This window comes from Ooceraea biroi, chromosome 2 (genome assembly GCF_003672135.1).
Source record: "Ooceraea biroi isolate clonal line C1 chromosome 2, Obir_v5.4, whole genome shotgun sequence".
Taxonomy (NCBI): Eukaryota; Metazoa; Arthropoda; class Insecta; order Hymenoptera; family Formicidae; genus Ooceraea; species Ooceraea biroi.
Genome location: NC_039507.1, coordinates 12,829,316 through 12,845,699, shown reverse-complemented (window position 1 = coordinate 12,845,699; position 16,384 = coordinate 12,829,316). Strand labels below are relative to the sequence as shown.

General features: G+C 41.3%; 1 protein-coding gene and 1 pseudogene across 3 annotated transcripts in view; one reads left to right on the top strand and one right to left on the bottom strand.

The window, feature by feature from the left end:
* Positions 1–16,384, bottom strand: part of LOC105278943 (protein artichoke) — an 88,045-nt gene that overhangs the window by 42,060 nt on the left and 29,601 nt on the right. For 2 of the 3 annotated variants that reach the window (XM_026968045.1, XM_026968047.1), the window contains exon 2: positions 8,131–8,219. The gene's annotated coding sequence lies outside the window, so the exon portion shown is untranslated. Of the gene's footprint in view, positions 1–8,130; positions 8,238–16,384 lie in introns of all 3 variants that reach the window. The other variant, XM_026968046.1, reaches the window with a different exon arrangement.
* Positions 60–8,137, top strand: LOC105278941 (annotated as a pseudogene).

Genomic DNA, 16,384 nt, shown 5'->3' with positions numbered 1-16,384 from the left:
TCGTAAAACTATATCGTTCAAGTTCTCAACTTAGCTTCCACATGTTGGGTTAATAATTAATTTTCTCTTACGTAATTAATCCAATATTAACTTTGTTCGCAAAACTCTGGCTTTTCTCCATTAAAGTATTTTCAGTACACACTAGATAGTTACGGTTATAGAAGAAAAATGTGCAGTGTTTAATTAATATTAGTGTTTTTACCAAAGTAGAATTATATGAAAATATATTATCGCTTTCTATAACACATTGAAAAAGAAGCTATTTTTTTATATAATATAGCCGATCTTTTCAAAGTAAAATTAAAATGCATAACTCTGTCACGCAACATGGATAAATATTTTTTTATTAAGATGCAACCACGATCTTATTAATTGAAAGTGATAACAATTTTTCATTTCTTATAGACTTTTAGAAGCTCCTCACATATAAAATTAAGCACATCGGAGAGAACAATCGTGAAATAGTCTCTATGTTACGAGCGAGCATCTTTATTACAGCGTTGGTCGCTCTGACCAGCTCGATTTCCGATGCGAAGACGGGCAAGAATTGGTACAAGAACAGTCTGGTGTATCAGATATATCCGAGAAGTTTCAAGGACAGCAACGGAGATGGCATAGGCGATTTGAATGGCATTACGAGCAAGCTGGAGCACATCGCCGACATCGGCGCGGACGCGTTATGGCTGTCGCCGATCTATTCTAGTCCGCAGGGAGATTTCGGCTACGACATTGCTAATTACACCGGTATCGACAAGGATTACGGTACTCTGGCCGATTTCGATGAACTCGTGACAAAGGCGAAGTCTCTCGGGATGAAAGTAATCCTCGATTTCGTGCCGAATCACAGCTCTCACGAACACGAATGGTTCAAGAAGAGCGTGCGACGGATCAAGCCTTACGACGAGTATTACGTTTGGCGTGACGCAAAAATGGTCAACGGCACCAGAAGGCCACCGAACAACTGACTGAGCGTTGTCCATGGCTCCGCCTGGGAATGGAACTCCATACGGAAACAGTATTACCTACATCAGTTTGGCGTTATTCAAGCGGATCTCAATTACCGTAGCCTCGCGTTGCAGAGAGAGATGAAGAACGTTCTGAGTTTCTGGATGAATCGAGGCGTCGATGGTTTTCGTATAGACGCTATCAGTCATATGTACGAGGATGCCCGGTTCCTCGACGAGCCACGAAGAAACATGTCCGGACGATGACTACGATACTTTGGATCATATTTACACGAGAAATCTTCTTGAGACTTACGACGTTCTCAAGTCCTGGAGGAAGTTGCTGGACAATCATTCGCGGACCGCTGACACGAAGATGATTCTGACCGAGGCCGACGCAGATTTCGCAACGTATTATAAATCGGGATCGAACGTGCCATTCAACTTTATGTTCATCCTTGAGTTGAATAATAAGTCTAGTGCGACTGACTTTAAGCATCTCATTGATGGCTGGATGAATAATATACCCGACGATCCGGCATACGTCGCAAACTGGGTGGTGGGCAATCACGACAATCATCGCGCTGCATCCAGATTCGGTGAGAAACGTGCCGATCAGCTCTCCATGCTGGCGACCGTTTTACCTGGCGTGAGCGTGATTTACAATGGCGACGAGATCGGCATGGTCAACAGAAATTTTACGTATGCGGAAACCGTGGATCCTGTCGGATGCATTGCCGGACCCAACAGGTACTATCACGAGTCGGGTTGAATCCCAATAGAATTGTATTGTTACGTAACGTGATATATTTATGATGGAATTTGTAAATGCACTATTTTATTCACGAGTCCTGCGTTTGACTCTTTCGTTTTCGATGAGATCGTTGCATTATAAAATATCTATTATCGATTATTAGATCGACAACTTTTCTATTGTAACATGACATTTAATTTAACATTGTAATTTAATATCGTATGGGCATTTTGATAACAGTTTGAAGGAATAGATCCATTTACATCTAACATAAGTTTTTAAAAATCCGTTACATATATATCCGACATCTAATTTTCAGCTACTATTACATATTCTTTAATCGATATTCCTTCCTTTCATCATCTTCTCAGATATCATTTAAAGTCGAGAGACCCGGAAAGAACGCCCTATCAATGGGATAACAGCACGAGCGCGGGCTTCTCGAGCAGCAAGAAAACGTGACTTCCAGTGCACAGCAATTACAAGACTCTGAATTTGGCGGCGCAGAAGGCCGCTGCCGTTTCCCATTACAAAGTATTCAAGTCTCTATCACGTCTGAAGAGGAAACCCGTCATCGAGCAGGGGAGCCTGCAGACAGTGCTGGTCACCGAGAAAATCCTAGGGGTAATACGACGACACGGCGCATCCGTCGTGGCGCTCATGGTTAACTTTGCTGACACGCCGGTCATCGTCGATGCCAGGACTTGGATGAATATTCCGGAGCAGTTGATCATCTATGCATCCAGCGTGCACTCCGAGCTACTTGCTGGATCGAACGTTGACACGACTTGCATCAGCATGCCCGGCTCGACCTCCGTTGTGTTCACCACAGCAGATTTGGTTCAGTAGATACTTGATCTTGTGCTCGTGAATAATTCTTCAGTGACGCGATGTTTCGGATATATTATAGTATATGTGCAAATCTACACGAATCAGAGTCTGTCTGTTTCCTTTTCTTTCTAGAAACGTGTTGCTTTGTAATATAAAAATAACGTAAATATATTGCAATAAAATGTATGTTTAGAAATTTTCTAAAAGATTAGAACTTATTTAAGAGTTAATGCTCTTTAAATTGGTTAACATAGTATATTTGTTTCATGTAGCAACAATATGTTTTAACGTGACATGAAATCGTAATGGACTATGCGTATTTAATGCTTGGTGCATCTTTAATGTAGTTAAATGTTACATGTGAGTTTAATGTGAATACGCATGACATGATAATAAATGTTTTTCCTTTCTCTTTTTGTTCTCGGTTTGTGAAACGCGAAATGGTAGCACGTAGAATCGGATACCATGTTCTATCATATTGTTTGATATTGCGGTAACTACAATATATATCATATATGTATAACAACATGAGTTTGATCTTTTAATAAATATTAGGCTTTGACAAATACTGATAGTACTTTGTTCAGTTCGATTTACATTGCAACTTGCAAACTGCAACGCTGTTTGTTGTTTGTGTCTACGCGAATAAACCAGTAGCTTGTAACACGCTGAATATTATTTATTATTGGAAAATCCTCCTCTTTTTCTCTTTTTCAATTTCTTCCTCTTTCTCTCTCTCTCTCTTTCTCTTTCCCCTCGTAAAATCCCAACGCAAATTCACTTTTCCGTTCGGTAAATATAACAAGACAAGCAGAATTTGGACATTTGTCTGATTTACGATTTCATTTAAAGCGGTTTAACAGAATAACACTCGGCGCTGTGAAAAGCATTAAAACTTTAAAACGTACAGTACGCAATGGGGTAGAATTAAAAAATTTATTAACTCTATCAACATGTACCTTTTTCTCGATCATTCTCCCTTCACACCTATCACAGTATCTAGTAATATCAGCACCTCGCTTATTTTTGACGGAATAAGTCCATGCGAATCGTGAAATTTTTCAAGTCAATACAAGTCATACAGAAGCAACGTTAAAATTTGAAGTCTCCTTCTCCATCACAGGAAGCATTCGCGGGTAACAAAGAATCTTTGCACTCTCCTATACTTGGATACTTGACCGATACGCAGATTGCCGGGGAAAAGCTCGCGCATCTTTCGCCATGTTAAAATGGAGAGGCGAGAGAAGAAAAAGCAAAGAAGAAAATAGATTCGCGACAGAGGAGAGAACCGATAGTTCGATCACGATGGCTGAGGTGTCGCACGGAGAGACGGGTCCATACGCACAGTCTCTTCTCTCTTTCTCTTTCTCTCTTGCGTGCTCGTGAGCTGCACATGAGCACTCGGAAAAATTCTCGAGTTTTCATGCCGACAGCCGGCACTATGCACCGGCGCGCAGTACCAATCACGCTGAGTGCACATTCTTCAACCTCTTCTGTCTGCCAGCCCCGCCGCCTTCGTTCTTTCGTCCCCGAGACAGCCAGAAGAGATGCACCACTCCGTCGCTGCCACCACCAGCAGCGCTCGGGGTATAGGGCGGTTTCGTTTGTATATCGTATGTACGTATACCAGCAAGGGTGACTGCGGCGATGGCGCATGCATAGGGGAGGCATATAGTGTACGCTGCAAATCGCTGGATTGCAGCTTGCGATTTTTAACCACCGCTATATCCTTCTTTCGACCGATACCCTTTGAATTTGAACGCGAATCAGCATCGCAATCGCGGATTTCGGATTTTTGAATTATTTAATAAACGCGGCCGGTTGGGGTGCGTGCCTCTGCTGCCACGTCTCATTTGCTCCCCGGTAAGTCAGAAGTTCCTTTGATTAATTTCCGCCAACCAGCCGCAGTCGGTCGGTTCTCCTTTTCCACATTCTCGTCTTGCCTTCTCTCATTTTTACCTTTGTGTGCTGCGAATAATGGACATCCGAGGAAGAGAGAGAGAGAGAGAGAGAGAGAGAGAGAGAGAGAGAGAGAGGGAAGGGAGAGAGAAAGAGGGAGACAGCTGGTCCAGTGCAACGGCCACCGCGCGAAATTGCATTCTTTCTCACTTTCCATATATATTCCGTATGCGCGAGCTCTCTTTGATATTTAAGAGTATTCGACTAAATGAAAAATCTTTGTACCTAGTGCGTGCAGGATGCAATTGCCGAGCGCACAGGCGCGTGTTCTTGCTTTGCAGACTAGGGAAAATTGGTTCGCGTTTCTCTTAATAATGCAACAAAATATACGGATGCAATCTGCGATGTTAAAGATCAGCGTATTTGCAAACGGACCCTTTGTGAAGTTCTTTTCAAGAAAATAGCAAAGTAACTGACGACCGGCAGACGAAGCAGTTATTAAAGTGCCCCTGGATAACGAAAGAGTGATAAAACGCAGAATACGTAAACGGTAATATGAAAATACTTATCCTGTGCAAAAGAGAGAGCGACGTAACAGCAGCATTGCCAGTCTAATATGCAGACTAACGACAAAGCATCTAAATTAAACTTGACAAGCACGTTAACAAAACATTAATAAATAAGTGTTCCAAGTATATCTGTACCGAGATGTTAATAAATGTAATGTAAAACACCGTACTTAGTATTTCAATAGATATCATAATATTGCCATATTATGTATCACTTTCAGTATTACGTGCGTAGACTTGCTCGAGGATTAGAATCGTGGAATTATTTCGCTCGGGCGTGAAATTATAATAAATACCGTGCATTATGCACGGCTCGTTGCAGCATAGCGTTGATTTACAACACATAACGATACAATACACGCCATGGAGGCCAGTATAAAATAATCTCTGTCCGAGCATTAGCTCTGCCCTCTCTCCCTTCGCTTTCCCTTTTTATGCATGTGCCGCGACTACTTACTAAATGCGCGCTATGTACTAAGTGGATTTTATGTACGCTCCGAATCCAATTATCCTGAATAATTTATCGTCGAATCGCAGACGTTAATGACATCAGACCGAATTAGATAAGCTTTTCATAATGGCCCCATAAAAATAACGGCGCATATGGCCCGCTCGCCACTCGGCCTTTACTCGCTAATGAATCATCACTGTCAGTGACACAAATGGAACTGATAATTACGTTATCCCCGAATCATTGATCTGTCGCGAAAATGAGGCTTCGTTTTGCGTATCTCGACGAGATATTAATTAGCCTTTCCGTGAAACAATAATGTGTTTAATCCGCTACAACGGCGTTTATTCATCCATCAACGCGTATAAATATAATTGACTTATTAATCAAATACGAGAAGAATGCTAAGAATATCTTAATTCACTGAAATAAAAATAAAAAATGAAAATAGTATCAATAGAAAGGAAAGGATGAAAAACACAAAAAGAGAGGGAGAAAAAGAAGAGATTCTGAAATTTTTTATAGCCACCGCGTCCAATGATTTATTGTACATTGTATATTAATATTTACGGATTCCCGAAACATTGTCACTTTGCGGTATGTTGAATAGAATTCACTCGTTAGCAACGCGATTCAGCGAGCATTCTCGTTCGTGTATGAAGGTGTACCAAACCCGTGCGTGGATTTACGCACAGCGTCAATAAAATTTTATTCCCGTTGTTTCGGGTGATATTTCGCGTGCATTATTGACTGAGTTTTTCGGCGTATGATAACGCGATCGCTTTTTCCATTTCCATTTATAAATATCCCGTGCATTTAGCACGTTCGCTGAACATTGGCACGCATGCGTCTGACAATGTGAATGGAAATAAATGCGGGGGAAAAAAGGGTCGGCCAAATGGATACGTGCGGCGCAGCCCGTATCGGATACTCTTTTGAAACACACGTTTCTATCGCGCCGTTTTGCAATAAGAGTCATCGGCCGGTGGTCGATTTGTATTCAGGCGTGACGTAAAGGGAAACTATCTCGACATCGGTTTAATTGGATAGGAAAAAAAAAGAATCGAATCAACTATTTTGTTCTCTTGTGTGTTACAATTTGAGATAACGGTTTCCGCGAATCTGGCGATTCCTATTGTAGTTCGTCAAAGCATTTAGACAGTACGAATGTGGTAAAAAAAAATATTGTAACCATCGACCTTTCGTCGATTATTTCGATGCACAAATGTGCATTAAACATCATGTCACTACATTCAATTCTATGTACATATGTGTGCGCGTTCGTGTTGGAAAAATTTAAAAAATTGGAATTGTGAATATCAGCACAGCATAAACTACTATATTATTTTCGCAGTGTATTTTTTAACATTTTTTGAGGCAGAAAATTCTGGTAATAAAATACCAGGCAATATTTGAGTTTCGGCTTCACATGTTTGTTGCAACTTCATGACCATTCCTCCGTGCGAACACGTAATTACGGGCGTAGCGGTCGCGGCGTAAAATCACACAGAGCATATTACATTTAACACTTGAGGTACACTAAGTTGGCATACTAAGCCAGCGTAAAGTGGGTCATGTAAACGTCGTCATCGACGTAGAATACTGTGCCGTTGCCGACATTGCATTGCTTCTCGCAACAAAGCCTTGATTTGTCGCAGTGTTTATGCGGCAAACAATGCTGAAACCTTTGACGAAATAAATAATAGGAGCAATTTTGCGCGACGCGACGTCGAGAAATTTGCTAGAAGATGGGAAATGCGAATAAAACAAGATATCGCAAAAATACTCAATTTTGAGGCTGTCCAACGTGCGGAAAATAATAAATAATATGATATTTCATCTTTGTGACTCTGCTGTAAGGTTTGAGAGCGACATGACGCCCGAAACGCTATTCCAGCGACCGCCTTTAAATATCGTTCTTTTATTCCATGATTTTCCTAAGACGCCTTTGCTACGGAAATGATGGTGCCACCGCATCACCGCGATAAGAAATGCGAAAATGCCGCCGTGAGCATTTCCACGAAAGGAAATGTCATCCGCTCGCAATGAAGCAGAATTTTTCACCTCGCTTCTTTTAACGGTAAGTTAGAATTTCTTTCCGGCGCGGAACTAAGCGAGCCCGAAATTCTTACAGACGTAAGTGTACTTGGCACGTCGTTGGCTACAGAGGAGAGAGCGGAGGAGCACCACGCAGAAGAGCATTAGGAACTATTTATCAGTTGACTTTCCATTTCTCGTGCACCTCCTTTGGGTAGAAATGGTGCTCAGTCAAGGAAAAAGACTTTGAGCCGCGATAGGTTCGCGGAGCAAGAACTTCAAGAGTCAAGAAGAAAATGTAAAAAGGGATCTCCTTGATTAAAACTATCATTTGTCGGGATCGTGTTTGCGAAACTTTGTCATTCCACGTCGAATGACGTGACTCCGGGAAATTGGGTCCTTACTTGTGCGCTTTATTTATGAACTTTCCAAGTTGACTTTGGCTTAAAAGATTGATTAAACGCAATTTGCATAATGTAATTCAATGTGATCCACAGAAGAAAATGTTTTGAATACGGTGGACGTACAACATCTTGTATGTCTTGTTATCTGTGGGCATGTTACGTAATGTACGCCAGTCGATGTGCAGGTGTTGCTCAACAAATTTACCACAAAGTTGTCTACTAATCAACTTGATTTCCATACCTCGCTTTGCACCCCCGTTACATCGAAAGTTGTCGATGCACCTTAGGCAGAGTATTTGTGCTGCCACACCATTTTGCCACGCGGGAAATCTGTAACAAAAGAAACCGCTTCAATTTTTGTGAGCTGCATTCTCGTTCGAAGTTCGCAACAATGTAAAACATTTTCTCCCATTCATCTCATTCCGTCCATTGTTGCAACGTACAAACGATCACAAACGAAGTACTACATCAGAAATTTCCTCTCTTAATTACGAGTGCCCGATAAAGAACCGCCTGATAGATTAGATTTCCGTGAATTAAACGGATACAAAGCCGACGGACTTGCGGAGCTAAAAATACGGTGAAAAAGCCCGATTGCGAAATTAGCAGAGTCGACTGGTATGCTTGCTGAAAAAAAAATCGCCAAAGAGAAAAAGAGCAGAGATAGAGAGATGGAAACGGAAATACGAATATCTTCTCGGACGGAGAGATACCATAGATTGCACATGAGAACTTGATCCACGTGCACGATCCCGTGCAGTATTCCGCCACGCTCGGAACCGTATTAATCCTCGGAAGAGTGCTTTACTCGTGATTTAACTCCGCGCGTTCGACGTCGTGAGCGCGAGCGGGTAACGCCGTTGCAATGCATCAGAGGCGTGTGTAGCCCGCAGGGCAGACGTAGGTAACTACGTTAGCCCCCTTCGTGACGCTCGGTAGGGTCCTTTGAGGGTGGCATGAGTGCCGAATACCAATCAGTTATGTCAATTGGCCCCAACAAAGTAATGAATGGTAATTGCAAGCCGCCGGCTCGCACGTCTGTCTCCTCCCTCCTCGCGCCGCGCGCGCTATCCGACCCTTCGACCGATTTCAAACACGCTCCCTCTCTGAACTGCCCATCGTTCCTACCCCTGTCCGGGGTTCGCATCCCATCCCGTCCCGTCTCTCCTCTCTGAATCGCGCGGATCCGGCACCACTCGCAAACCATCGATTTTAAACCGTCTAATCGGATTTTCACGTGGGACAGGCGTCCGTAATCATCAGCGGATTCACGCAAATCAGCGTATCGGAGTCTCGCACAGCCGCCGTTGTCGGAAGAGTTCATCAACGATTTGCTGATGAAACAGGCGAGCGAGAGAGAGAGAGAGAGAGATGCTCGATTATCTTCAAACAGAGCTAAAATTATAAATAGGATAGAATATGCTATTAAAAGATATAGAACGATAGTTCAGGAACCTAAACTTGGAATTTCGATTTGGCCAATATCTGCTATACGACGATAATTGTAACAATAAATCATGCATTGACAAGCGTATTATCGGAAAACGCAGATTAATATCAAATATCTCTAAAATTACTAACATCTCGCTGCTACCCGAGTATTTCAAGTTTGGTCGATCATGATTCTCAACATATTACAGATCCTATTACTTTGTCTAATTTGGAGCCACGCGCGGATATAGTCTTACTCGTGGCTGCACATTCAAACGCTCTTATCAAGATTTCATCAATCGCTTAGAGCGCTCATAAAGTAACGTTATCAGCCACCTCAAATTCCCACCGTAGACGCTTCTCGGAGCCATTTTAAAATTCGCTTAGCAGACTACCACCTTTTTTTGTAGCGCGCGGGGAGATTTAAAGGAGGAAGCATGCGCTTTGCACCCAATGACGCGGCACGTTTCCCGGACATGTGGTGAAGGAAAAACGACGATAGGCGCCTGCCTATCTGTTATCTGCTAATTACGCGCCGCGTAATTACGAATCTTGCATGACCCAGGTCTGGTTGGTCGACCGCGATGACGTCGGAAAAATAGGATTCCGCTGGTAATTATGTTTTGCATTTCTGCGTGCAATTACGCTTGATTGCTGCCAGCGAAATTTCGCCGCACGAAATTTTTCGAGGGAAGAATCCTACCCGCTTCCGCTTTCCTGTCTCTATTTCTCGAAAGAAGATGTGTCGCGCGCGTAGCGGCGAGGAAACGCTCCGGAATCGCATCCCTAGTATCTTTATTGCCGTTATATAACGAACGTGATGCAAAAGCCATGCCTCGGATGAAATTTTTCGCTCGTCTCCGTGCTATTCATTAGCGTGGAGAGTCTTTGAACCGAGCCGCGATGGAGTTCGCGAGTTTATAATTGTAGTTTACAATGCGTCACGTAACGTAACGGGGATGCCAGTTCCGTTCCGCATCTTCCTCGTTTTGACGTTGAAACTTGCTGTTAATCGTGCAACGCAGTTATTACGCGGAAGCATAGCTTCCACTTATCGTGTTCGAATAGCAAATGCTCTGTTGCTTGCAATAAAGAAGTTTACTAGAATTGTAACATGTAAATCTCGCTTATTTGTTGAGAGATTTAAATACTGGGTTGTAACAAAAGTTCGTAGCGTTATTTCAGTGAAATTCAAAGACAAAATTATTGGATCTATATATACATAAATATTTATTCAACTACATATGCGCCGTCTTGTTCTACTAATTTGCTATCTTTGTGGTAGCTTTATAATTCCATCTTTCTAAAACTTGTTATCTTTTTTTCATTAAAAAATAATTAACGCTACGGACTTTTGTTACCATCCAATATAATTGCATGTGACCTAAAAAGATAATTCGCAGTTTTCAATATCGACATAAAGAACAGAATTTCGTCATTGATGCTGCACAAGAAATTAAAAAAGTTAAAGACTGAACTGCGTGTTAAACAACATATTACCACATTTCTTCTTCAGAGAAAACGCCCCCGGATTTACCGTGCAAAACACGCAGCAAGTACAATAGTTCCGTGCACCGTATCCTGTTTATCGAGCATTTTGAAATTACATCTGCAATTAATCGCGCGCTGAAATCGCTCACGCAATGATACGCACACCAGCTGTGTTTGTATTAATTTGCGATGATAATGAAACGATTGTTTGCCGAAAGTTTCCTTCGTGTGATTCGACCGCTGTTTATGATTGAAATCGATTTATTTGTGCATTAGCGAGAGAGCATATCCGTCACGTGCAAACACCGAATGCGAATTCGCGATACCGAAACGACGAAAGCGAGATGCTGGCAAACATTGATCGTCTCATGAAATTGAAATGCAACGGCATATCGTTGTTTACTCATTGTACTCCGTCGATTCCGTAATCAATTACAAGAGGCTCCGCGTGCATTCCGCCGCATCTCGCACGCAATCCGTGGCTGCGAATTTTTCCGTCCACGTGATTGATTGCCATCGCGCTCGCTGATAGCGAACACCTTAATGTACCGCGATGTCTCGTGCGCGATTATCGCGCGAGTTTCTTTTTTTCACTCGCCAAAGGGCGATTGAATCTTCGGGCGAGCGACGACGCAACGCTAATAAGTGCAACGCCCTCCGGCGCGCACAATGCGCCATGCGCCATGCAGTAGTAACGGGATTCGTGCAAAGTGCTCGCAAATCAGACTCGATAAAATGGTAATCGCACCCCGGGTGGAAGTTCGCTCAAACGTCCGTCCGCGGGGACGGGAAGGAAAAGAAAAAGTGACGCCAGGTCCTTTTCTCGCTGACAGCTCTTTCCGACGCGCTGCCAATCAGCACCCGGGCCGAAGTTTCTGCTTCCAGAGCACGCCGTAAAATGCATGAAAGGATTGATAGTCCGCATTGGAGCGTGATATAATTCTGCTTTGGAGGGAACACGCGACAAAGCTTGAAGAGAGTCACAGAAATGCGGCAGCGACTACGGTTCGTGCGTTCGATATTGGGAAATTCGACGCGAAGGGTGCAAGTTCAAAGAGAAGGGAGAAGAATATAGAAAAAATGGAAAAAATATAAAAAATAAATAGAAAAAAAGATTGGTCGCGGTCATAATGCGCGATTGCTAACAAATTTTACGCTGGAATTTTCGCGCGAGATCGCGCAAGACGCGCGAGTTCCGCGCGCTCGTGCAATTCGTGAAAACTGCCTTTATTCTCGCCGAGAGTTGAATGAACTTTTAAAAGAGTTTTTTTTCGGTGATTTATTCGTGTCGTACGGTGAGATTTACATCCGCGCGCGCGCGCGTGTTCGTTTCTCTTTTACGGAGTGCGGAGAAGCCACTCTTGCACCGGAAAACGATGTACCGAGATAGGAGTTCTGCTCCAACTTTATTCTAGCCGGGTTGTCACTTATGTACGACTAACTTACGCAGCAGACACAGATGCGGAAATATAAAAATAATAGAAACAGAGATCGTGCGATCATGCCGACACGATCTCCATTTATAGGTATGGATAAAAATGGATAATAGAAGGATTTATTGTGCGTTAATAATGCGTTTGATACATTCAAGACTGTTTTATTCGTGCTACCACGTATTTCCGTAACAATAATAATATTGTGCCGTCGAACAAATACGATATTACCCAACTGGTGGAAATACGATCGACCATCCGTTTGTGTATGTAATGCAGCAAAATATTACGATTATAATGTTACGAGGAATATTTATATTTTCCATCTTTTATGCTCTCTCTCTCTCTCTCTCTCTTGTACGCTGATAAATTTTTAACTGTGTTTTAACCGAATGAATCATTACAAATTTGTATATTGAGTCACGTCGCAACGCAGTAAAATTTCCTTTATATCCGATTATTCTACAATTTACATATGGTGTGTTTATTGTATAAATACACGAATATATCGTACAGTTAATTTCGAGTTACCATATAATAATCGTCATTGCATTGTACGTGACGGGAAACGGGCGTGGTCGTGACGGCTAATTTCTGGATTATTAGGCAAGTCCTATTAGCATTAACGCGAACTGATTCTATCTCTCACGAAACGTAACAAGTCATTCATCAACAACGCCTGAGTAATTTGCAATAATGTGTGTAACCAGTTTTTCCTTAATTTTCAGTAGATTGTCACTTTAATTTTGTTGCGCGTATTTTTATGATATTAAGTATTTACGTGTTTATCCGAAAATTATTTACTCCAAATATTTCTTGTCGAATTAATTAAATAAATTAATTAAATTTAAATAAAATTAATTAAATATATCATAACATATTATAATACGTTCAATAAAATAAACTGCTTAAAAAAGGCTTTATATACAAACAGTAACAGCAAGATATTATAAATAGATCATTATATTGATCAAATGGATCTAATTCTGAACGCAGTTGATCGTCTTACGTAAAACTCAACATTATTATTCTGAATTTTGCGTACATCCGCGTGTGCATCTTGAACGGTAGTCTCTAAGATTTCTCGTTGTACGAGCGGAAACAAAGAGGTCGTTAGAACATTTATATGGTACGTTGCATCGATGGCCCGAGTAAAAGCTCCTTAGCTTGCCGTGCTGCAGTTGGTGAAGTGCACCAATCGGTGCGGTATATCACCGACATCTGCACTGTACGTCGACTGATGCGGCATAAGCACGCCTCGCCTTTGTCTTACCTTTCCGCGGATATTTCATCTCCCGGGCTCTTCGGAGGCAAAATTCAGATCGTACCGATTGACATTCAGATATCGTGCGAAGCGAACTGTCTCAAAGGGCCGATTTCGTTGTTCATTCGTCCAAGCACTTTGCCAAGGCAAGTTACGTAATTCCACGCGGCTGTTATTTACGCAGCAAAGCTGAGATCGAACAATAATTTCCTGTGCTTTGAAATTTCACTTTTTAACTCCCTTGTCGCAGCTTTACGTCTTCTGACAGACGAGTTCAGACGAGTAAAATCGTGCACGTAAATGTCGCAAGGAAAGAGTCATAAATAAGAAGATCGCTGTCGGCAAGATGCACCTTTCAACGATATAAGGATCGCGGATGCGAAATTTATCTGCGGAATGCTACTACCCGCTACATTTGCGCGTACAAAGAAACGCGTGCTGCTTTGAACGTCAGCAACGTCGTCGAGAACTCCCATACGATTATGGCCGTTCTTGATAACCAATATCCGGGCATGCGAACCCCTGTATCGCTAGGTACATACATGCCGGATGACAAATATGCTCTTACGCCTATGGCGCATATATTATTCATACTGCTATTATCATAACGCAATGTCGACTGGTTTACGGAGCAAAGATGCCACGCTCGACAGTTTGGGAGTGCACGAGAGAGCGAGCGAGCGAACCGATCGTCGATCTCGCCTCTCGAACGACGGTGCATGATCACGTTTTTACGATCCAGAATTTTTTTAAACGTATCGGCGATATTCCGATATTAAATACGGTATACATTACGGTATACGATACGATACAATTATATACGATGGGCATTTGTAATACGTCAATGTAATCATAATTTGCATGTTTTACACGCGCGGTCGTGATAAACTCGACAGTGTTTTACGCGGGCGATCTGTGTTTCTAACGTAGCAGTTATCGGGACAGTTTTAACAGCACGGCTATGCATAAAAAGAGACGTAAAGGGACTGTTACGCTGTCTGCCAGCGCGTTGCGGGATGATTTAATGCTAATGATGCCACGGATCTCGACTTGCATCATATTTCACGGATTGCGATCGCGCGGCGACGTGGATGGACGGCGGCGAGCACTTTTGCCGGATGGATCTCGTGGATCGGGAGGAAGTGTTCATCGGCGAAATGAGAGTAATGTACTTGGAGCACGTGCGCCAATGATGATAGATAGTTTATGTGCTTCACACAGACGAGGCGGCTTGTGATCCACTGAAGCGGCTTCGTTACAGAAGGTTCGCGATGGATACTTGTGCAGTCAGACGTTGATTCGTTCTTGAGAAATTACAAAAATGTTTGACTAAAGACGCTGTAATAATAAAATAAACGTTAAATCCGTTTTAGATTATGCAATATATTGCGCAAGATTTGACGCAATTTTTAAGGGGATCCTGGAGTCGTCTGTATTACCGACGGAATAAATGAGTTTTTTAAATAAATCTTTTCATTGGTTGCGCAGAATGAAAAATCCTTTTGCACGATGAAAGAAATCCTTTTGCACGATATCAAGGACTTAATCTTGTGCTCTGTTGGCACGCTTGGCCATGATTGCAGACGTGTAATTTTCAAAGAAATGAATCTTTTTTATTACACTTCTAAATTCACTTCTAAAAGCATCCTCGTATTCGTTTATTGTGTCCCCAGTGTGGATGATAGTCATTTTGTATGTACAGAGTGCCAAATTTTTATTATTGTACGACATTCACCAACAAGCTCATAAGATAACTGTAATTTTCGATTTTTTTCCCATTTGGAAAGTAAAGTCTTGTTTTCCACACTACATTATTTTATTTTTATTTATATTTTCATCGTGCAAAAGGATTTTTCATTCTGCAAATTCAATAAAAAGATCCATTTCTTGAAAAATCACTAATTTCGTCGGTAATACAGACGACTCCAGGATCCCCTTAAAGCAAGAAATATTGCAGAATATCATACACAAATTGCAAACAAATTGCATGTATTTTATAACTAGCGTAAGATATTGAAAACATACTCTATTCTGAGCAATTTTTTGTCTGTTGGCCATGGTTTGTACGTTTCGAGATCTGTTTTTTTTAGCTGACCTGTCTGCACTAATACAAAAAGTATATATCTGTTCGTTTTAGTTGTCTGTATTAACTGAACTGTCTGCCCTGCAGAAAGAACCTCGAAGAAAAAACAACTTTTATTACTTGTTTGTTTATGATTAGTGCAAAGTTATAATAATCGTTACTCGCCTCTGTATTATTCATTTTGTTACATAGTATGTTCCTTATTAATAAGCACGCTATTCCTTTATAACTGATACCCATCCTCCATGTTTTTAGTTTGTACATATTGCGTATACAAGTGCATATTGCGTCAAATAAAATGTACAGTATAAAACAATACAATTTAACAGTAAGCAATTCTTGCAGCATAAAATTGCTCAAAAAATTGCGTCAAATCTAGCATAATATATTGCATAGTCTAAAACGGGTTTTAGGGTAAATAGATTTGAAAGATATAAGTATATTATATAATCATCTTAATTAACATGAAATGTGATTTAGAGAAGAAACCGAAGGTATAAATATAATATAATCTCCTTCATTACTTTCGCGATTTTCAGATTTTAATTTGCCAAGTGGATTGATTTCAGCTTTTAATAATTACGTGTGAATGAAGGATCTAACTAGAAAGAGTTTGGAAAAGCTTAAATCACGATTCTGACTAATTAATACTAGTTTTTAATCCACTTTTGCTTCTTTACTAAAGCATGAATATTAAATGGGACAACGAGAATATCGAGTATTGCATACATTTTATATTGAAACTATATTTCACAAAATATATGTTATCACAATAATAAGTAAATTACAATCA